The sequence below is a fragment of the Telopea speciosissima genome, chromosome 9, assembly GCF_018873765.1.
Source record: "Telopea speciosissima isolate NSW1024214 ecotype Mountain lineage chromosome 9, Tspe_v1, whole genome shotgun sequence".
Taxonomy (NCBI): Eukaryota; Viridiplantae; Streptophyta; class Magnoliopsida; order Proteales; family Proteaceae; genus Telopea; species Telopea speciosissima.
The window spans coordinates 5,063,524-5,072,508 of record NC_057924.1 but is presented as its reverse complement, the minus strand read 5'-3'; positions in this window follow the sequence as shown (position 1 = coordinate 5,072,508).

Sequence of the window (8,985 nt, the reverse complement as noted above, 5' to 3'; positions counted from 1 at the left end):
CCAGGAAGACATACGCATGCATGCCACATGCGATGCGAACCAATCCATTAATTAATTAATCAAGTTGAGCAAATGGGCCGGTGTTGCTAACTATCTTTGGTTGGTGTGGGGGCCCATCTCATCAATTGGGATCACAATCAAGTGGGCCCACATCTTTGAATTCTTACTTGTTAACGTTTTCTTTCTTTCTTCTTCCCTTGACCACACAGTATCCAGACAATGAGATGGTTAATTGCTTTGGTCACGGCAAGTCTTCCCCACCCACTCTACGGTCCAGACCTTTCCCTCCTTTAAGACTCAATTTAAGCTTGAGTTGGTGGCCTCTTGGCATCAGTGGTCCACTTGTGACTGTGAGAGAGAGAGAGAGAGAGGAGAGAGGTATTCTAGCTCTTTTTTGTAGAGACTAGATGATTCTAGAGAGAGCTGTGGTTTCACATGTTTCACGCAACGCAAGTTCTCTCAGAATTAGGGAACAAGGGCGGTGAAGATAAACATCAAGATTGCCTGTGCTTTGCTGTGTTGGTGGCTTTTGGGTAGGGTAGGGTTGTGACTTAAAATAAACATATCCTTGTCTTGCTGATGACTCTCAAGACGCCTTGGTTACGTGTACGCCTTTGGAACACTTCGTCTCGACTCTCGCCTAGTTAGTTTTGACACACTCGCATACCTCACACTCACACAACTCTCAACAATCTCATGTGGGCTGCTTGTAACTTATTTGTAAATGGAAGAAGCTTCTTTATCCGGCAGTGTGCCCTGCGTCAGTGCAGGTTAATCACAGCACACCCGTGTATTTTCGGAGTGGGATTTTTTACATTCATGGGGGTGAGATGGTCATTTCTCTTTTCTTTATTTGTAGACATAGTTGTCACACCGTCACGGCAAGACATGAAAGATCACCTTTGAATCACTGATATCAATAAGTATCGATCATATCAGGCCATATCGACTGGATTCTGATTTTATAGGTTCATCTTTCGATTAGGTGTTTAGGGCTGATTTTTTTTTTGTTTTTGGGATGAATAATATTTAGGGCTGATTTTAAATTGATTAGAAACTAATAAAATCAAACTGCCTTATGTTCAAGTCAAAGCTGATTTTGTGTTTTTAAGGGACTGTATTTTCTAAGATAACTTTTTATGATGTTATAATGTACAGTAAAAAAAATTCATAATATATATTAAGATATAGTAAGCTTTAGATATTTTAAACATACTCGTTTGTGCTCTCAAATTTGATGTAAAATGAATCAAATTAAAGGGTACAAAAGTGAAACTAAATGTAAACCAACATTACAAGCTGCATGACAAATCAGAATTTAAATGATTTTTTTTTTTTTTTTTTTGGTAAAAGAATTGCAAACCGTTTTTTAAAATCAACATTACAAATCGAATGTGAACTGCATAACTAAAAATCAAATAGAAATCAATAAAACCTGATATTTCTCTCTTCTATTTTTATCATGTAAGCCTCATATGAAGGATATATACCATGTTCGATTACTAGGAAAAAATATTGTCATTTAAAATGAAACAATTAATCTTTCCTGTAGCTCATACATCGTTTATCTTATAATAAAGGTATGGGACATATGAGGCTATGAGCTTCACTAGGGATATGTCAAATTTCAGCCCGAATCAGTTAGACTGATCGAAATCAATTGATTCATTTTGAAATGCTTATTGGTTCACCTTAAGTTTGGATTATTTGAAAACCGATAGAGGTTGAAACCGATCGAATTAAATGAACCGGATAAAATCGAAAACTGGATAAGAACCCAATAAAAATCCAAAAGAGAAAAAAATCAGATTTTTTAAATATTTTTTTAGCCATATACATGGAAATTGAAAACAAACCAGACCAAAAACCAATATGGGATTAATAATAAGTAGTTAAAGAAAAATCAATAAAAAATAAAAACCAAACTATAACAAAACCAAAGTTTACCTTATCGGTTCAGCTCGAAATCAATTCGGCCCAACCAAAACCTGGACCAAACTGATTTATTGAAAGGCTTTCCTCCACCTTCTCTCCCTCCTCTAGAGGTGTCAAAAATAAAACCAAATTGATTGAACCAATCGAAGTTGCTTGATTTAATTCCAAACTAATCGATCGAACTTCTTATCAGTTTGGAATGGTTTTGATTTTTAGAAACCAATAAGAAACTGAAATTGACGGGATCAACCAATAAGACTAATCGATTGGACTTATATCATAAAAAATAAAAAAACTGAAAAATTCAATAAAATTGATAAATTTCAATATTCATCCTTTTTTTTTTTTTTAAATACATGAAAAGCCAAGAACAATTCATAAAAAAATCAACAAGGACCCTACCCCAAAAAAATTTTCAATAAGGGACAAGAAACCGATAACAAGGTGAAATCGAACAAATTAATGACTATTGATTTTGGTTTGGCTTTTCTAGACCAAACGTACCTTATCAGATTCATACACAATAAATAAATAATCCTTTTTTTGGTAAACACAATAAATAAATAATCGATTGACACCCCTACCCTCCTATCATCGGGATCTCAAGTCCTTTCCCACCTTTTTCTTCCAAGTTCAACTCTTAAATTAGCAAAATCTCCTGGGAAACCGGTGGTTGCATATGGGGTGACGAATTGACTATATAAGCATACATAATTTTAATACTAATAACTCCATAAGTCAATTCCTAACTTGTGGAGCCAAATATAAAACTTGGGAAAAAGTTTTCCTTCATCATCCGGGAAAGGGTTTAGCCACCACCTCTAGGGTTTTAAAATATTTACCTACTTATGAATGGTTCAACATATCCTCCATTGTTGAACAAGAATACGATATCTTTTTCTATCAATCTTAAAGCCGTGGTCAAGGGATTCCTCTTCACCGTGACTTAAGGAAAATTCGGTCCATTTTTTATTTTTCTATAGCGATTAGAGAAAAGAAAAGACAGGATAATACAATGTTCTAGTGTTAAAATCAATTGAATGTCGAGAATGATCGGATTGATTACTAAACTTGTTGGACTCAAGCATTAACTGATTAATAATTGGATGTTTTCAATGTAAGGTAGTGGTTTGATAGTTGCCTGATTGTATATTGTGACCAATTGATAAGTGACTATTAGTAACCCAATTAATCTGTTTAAACCCCATTCAACTCGATTATAGCCTGTTTAAAGACTCTTTATAGTACAAATAGTTAATTAATCCATTTAAAACCAACTATAGCTTGACTATAGACTAATAACCCATTCACCAAATAGAAATGTGTCTATGAGACCCGATTACCTAAACTTGAAAAAAAGGTGTAGGGCTTAAATTAGTGAGGAATGATTAAGCTCAACCAAAACCGACCGGGTCTGAACGATTGACACCCTTGGTCCATAATTCCATATTAGGCTGTGGTACCGCACTACCACCATTGAAGGATCACATTGAACCAGACCCACAAACAGTTGCTTCTATTGGATCATGTATCAGACTTTAGTTTAGTAACACCGAATTCAACCCAGACCATATAAAAACCGATAAGACACTGAATTGAACTCAAAAAATCAGACCGAAAACAAGATAACCCGGTAAGTAACTGATACCAACCCAAAAAATCTTTAAAATATATTTTTTCTCTACATTTTTGAATATATTTACATGACAAACCGAAACCAAACCGATAAGAGAAACCTGACCTGAACTGATACCGCTACACCCTTATTGGATTATGTTTTGGACTCATTCCACACTAAAACTGTTGAGACCAAATCAAAACCGGTCTAAACCGACTGATTAACACCCATATTGGATGGACCGACGACAAATCCAATTCGCAGTTTTACTCCTAATTGTGGAAAAGGCGAGTGAAAATAGGGGAGATAGAGATTCCTGGAAAAAAAAGGAGTAAGCAGTCGTATCATCTAAGTCGGTTCGGTCGTGTTTGATGGGTTTGAAAGTTGAGAGAAATGGGTTTGAAAATTCTGAAAAGGGCAGTTGGCCCACTCTGTTTGTTTATTTGATTTTCTTGGACAGTAAAATCAATGGTGTTGAGAACGATATGATATCTATATATATATTATTATTCCAAGAAAGGAAAAGGGAAAAATAAAACATAAAAATGGTAAAATCAAAGGTGTTGAAAACGATGTATTATCTTACTCGAAGAAAGAGAAAGAAATGTTACCAAAAAAATAGAAAGGGAAAGAAAGAAAAGAAAATTTAAAGGAAGAAGAGAAGACTTATTCGAAGACCAAATCTCTCTTTCTTTCTCTCTCTAACTAATGTCCCTCCATTCAAGCGAGAAACATGTGAAAAGTATCTTTTTTCGTCCTCCCTAGCTGTTCGCAAACTGTCTCTCTGCCATTATTCCGTGATTGCGTTGTTGATTGATCGAAAAATTCATTTCCTTTATTGTAGAAATTTTGGATTTTTTATTTTAATTTAATACGATATTGGAAATGTATAACAAGTCATACAAAACATGATACACCCGTTCGATCATTCACACACCCTAGGATCAGGATCATCTCTAGGGAGGCATCGCCCAGGGTATTGTCAGGGGGCATCCAACGATTGAGTTGTGCTGCACACATCTTGATGCACGTTTAGAAATATATGCGATACAACTCAACGACTGACAGCACCTTGAGCGTACTGGACTCCTTAAAGATGAGCTAAATTCCTCACTCTCACCTTCATGTCATGGACATCTCCAAAGTCTTAAATCAATTTTTTTTTTTTTAAATTATATTTAATCTTGACCGTCCAAACGAACTCTTTGAAAATTAAATATTAAAGGGGCCCATGCATCAGGCTTTGGATCAATTTTTTCCACGTTGCAAGGTTGGCATACATGATACACCACGTGGACGTACTTCGTCGACATAAATTTATCAACTTCTTTTTTATATTGTAATCCTATTTTCATAGAATTTTTATACTTCAAATTATGAAAAAAAGAAAGTCTAAACCGCGTAGGCTATATGTCAATGCTTTCTATCTTTATTTCTCTTTTTTTGACATTCTCTCTCCTCTCCACCTTGTCGAATTAAAAAATCTTATTTTATTTTCAAGACAATATTTTTCTTCCTAAGACTTCTATGTTTATCTCTCTTTCCCCTGTGTAATGACCTCCCTACCTCTCTTTTGATTATATCAAAGAAAGGGTTGTGAGTGGGTGTTTTCTGTTGGCGTTCTCCAGACCGGAAACATTCTCCTTTTATTTATTTATGATTTTGAATAAATTTTATTTGAAAATTTTATATGTTACAAATAAAATTAAGTCGGTAGTAGCAGGTATTCTCAACCAATCTCTCAATATTTAATTAAGAATACAAAATTTTATGGGGAAAATTTGTCAATTACTTGATGATTCATCAAGGGCCGTAATTAAAGGTTATTGTTTAGATAATGAGAAAATAAAAATTGGAATTTTTTTTTTCCTTTAACTACAAGAGAAAAAGGGTAAGAGCTAATAAGAGTGCCTTCATGGCAAAAGGTGAAGATAGGAGAGCTTGCACTCTATTAGGACCCGGCTCTTGTCCAACCGTGGTGGGAGCTAGACGGTCCCACCTAGACCCACCTGTGAAATGACCACCCCACTCCTAATTTTACTATCGTTTAGTGGGGTTGGTAACTTCAGCTCCCGCGACGGTTGGATGAAATCCTTACAAACCAATTGCGCATTCTCATTGATATAGCTTTAACTAGTTAATAGTTGGAATTTAAGGCTATCTTTAGATGCCAAGAAAAAGAAAAGACAACATATTGAGACCTAGCATAGGCCCCCTTAAGTCTCGATTGCATTGTTGATTTTGTGGTTTTAGGTTATGTTTGGATATCAAGAAAAAAAATATATATATAAACTGTCCTCCTCTTACATTACTTTTGAGTATGTAATTCCTTTTCTTCCCCCTTGAAAAGGTAAGATTGACGGGGCATAAATTCTTCTAAGAAGTAAAGTACAAATTTGAAACTATTAATATAAGGATAATTGGAATATCCTGTATTTTTGGTTTTGCACTTGTTTTCATTTTCAAACCAATGACGACTGACCTTAATTTACTTTTCTTACCAGAAAAATTAAGCAAAACTCCCTTTCCGTGTGGTTATGGAGTGTTTATTCTGTGCTTAACCAAAGTCTAAAGAGTCCCCCGACAGAAGAGAAAGGTAAAACACACAAAACAGCCGCAGATTAAAAAAGTGGCAGAAAGGTCACTAAATGTGAGAAAGTCAATCCAATTGGTCGGCCATTTACGGTAACTGAGGTGGACCGGACATGAACCTCGAAGAATATGGTGCCCAACTCATTCTAATTCCGGATCGTCAATGCCAAATCCAATCAATCCAGATAAGCTTGTCAATTGGGTATTCAGTTTGACTTGGGTTCGATCCAATAAATTCTAGTGTGAACCGAATATAGATTCGATCGAACTTAGATACTAAAACTGAACCTGTTCAATTTGGTTTAGTTTTCGTCTATATTTGGTCTTACTGTTCGATTTTGTTTGAGCCGACGGTTCCAAGCTAGAACCGAATTTGGATCGAATTTATTCAATCATAACCGAATTTATTTGTTTTGGTCTGGCTTATGTAGTCTGCTTCGATTCAAATTCAACACCTTTAAATCCGGAGGAGTTTGATCTAGGTTTAGGGCAGAATTTTGTCGACTTTGGCTGATACCTGATTAGTTCTGGTTGATCTGAATTGTGGTCGGTCAGGATTGGTCCCGATCACGACCCCATTCATTAAAATCCTGTTCTAATTTAATCGGTTTCGACAAGGTTATAGATATCAGTATTGGTATCGATGAATGTATCGGTTCAATATAATACTAATACAGATCAAGGAGTATCAGTTAGTATTGGGTCCGAATCAAAAATTCAAAAACCAGTCACTTCTTGGTCGATTCTCCCGATTTATATTAATATTATTGATATGTTGATTTGAACTAGTGAGGAGTGCTAATCACAATTCAAGGTATTGGGATTAGTTGTATCGATTGTATCGGTATCACTGGTACTTGATATCGATACATGGGAGGATAAAATGATAAAAATAATCAAGGAATCAGTATTTTAGGAAGCACAATGTTCAGATTCAATCAAATACGATCAATCCATAACAGTATCAATATCAACCAAAATTGATACAAATATGAATATCGATATCAATGCCGATATCCTTAGAAAATTAAAATATTTTATAGTATCGACGGAGCCGCGATGCACATCCCATGACATAGCAGAGGCCAAGTGAACTCTGACCTTAGAGGCTTGGACAGTTGGACTGCAAATAGAAATCCTAATAAAGCAAAAGAAATTAGATTAATAATAGGCGTAGCAAAACAATTTAGCGAATGGAACACGTAGTCAATGTTTGTCCATGGAAAGTTTCTGATAGACCCGACCAAGGAAATAAAGAAAGTTGATTTTTAGTTGAGAATTGAGACACCCTATTGAAATTTGAACTCGGTGAACATGAAATGAACCACGTTTTAAACCTGTAAAAGTGCATGAGAACCCATCCGTACCCTGGCAACCCATGAAGAAAAAAGTGGACCTAATTAAATTTGCCCCTTTTTTGGACTACTTTTGAGTCTTATCTATTGGTATGGGGTCAGGAAAAGCCCAATTTTGAAATTTTGCTGATATCAAACCAGTATAGTATTCCACGTTGCACCATTACATTGGTAGACAATTCAAACGTGGGAGTTAGCCGACATGGAGAAAGAGATGACTTGGCAATGGCAATGGGAATAGTAATGATCTTAATTTAACCCTCCGACATAAGACCCAAAACTGTTCACTGGGGACAGTCAAAGACGGGCTAAGGGTGGCGGTAGCCCAAAACGTTGAATTAGAAATGTCCCAATTTGATAGAGAAAGAGACCAAGGTCACGTTTGGTAATAGTATTCAAATGGAAAAATTCAAGACCTGGCCCCAAGGCCTAATTAGTAACTGACAAGATTAAAATTGTGGGAAAAGACTGTATGAGACGTCTATTTAATAACACCGCGGCCTGCACGTGGGGGAGCATGAGAACGTAGAAAATAAGTGAGAGAAAAGAAGGAACGTGAGTGGAAGAAACTGGATATCAAATTTGGAATTGGACCAACACACATTTTGTCAAACAAGGGAGGTAGGGTAGGGAAGAGACACGCATCTTATACTTTCTCCTCTAGTTTGACTTAATTGTCTTTCCAATAATGCGGCCCACCACCAAACACATCCTTCGTCATGTCCCTCTCAGGGTTTTTAAAATGGTTTCAGATTCCCGTTGATTCGGATTGAAAATTTCCACCGATCAAGGTGATTGGATCAGTCTAGTACAAGATTTGGAGCTTGAGATCAAATTTTGAGAATTTTTGATCAAACGGAAATTTCTACGTTTCAATTCTGATACCACTTTATTAGGGACCTGAGTCTCGTTCTCAAAAGCTAGCCGTTAAGGAGAGGATGCCTAAATACCTATTTACTCACCCACATCCCCTTTCATATTCAATATAAGATTATTCTTTTTGCCTTATGCATGGATATCCTAACACTCCTCCTCAATACCCTCTTGTTTAAAAATCTTTAAATTTCTAGCACTCCATCACCCCACCACCACTCCTCCTCCTCCCCCTTCCGTAGACTATATAGCAAACATTGATTAATGGATTCGACGACTCTTGATAAAGACTCCTCATCCATAGAATTCCAATGTATCATATGCTTGTAGGGACTATTACACTATTAAACAAATTAAGAGATTTAATAACACATTGAATTATAACATATAAAAATCATAAATAAGGCTTTCTTCTTGATTTGGTGGATCCGTGTTTACTTTTGAAGTTAAAATAAATAGTTTGTTGGTTCATAAGTAAGGGCGTGTCCAGAGTCTCAAGCATAGATACTTCAATTTCAGCAGCTATCTTCCTCGATGATATCGATTTATGATTTTGAACAACGATTTTAAGTTACAACTGATCAATCAATTTTAGGTTAATTGTGTGGGTGT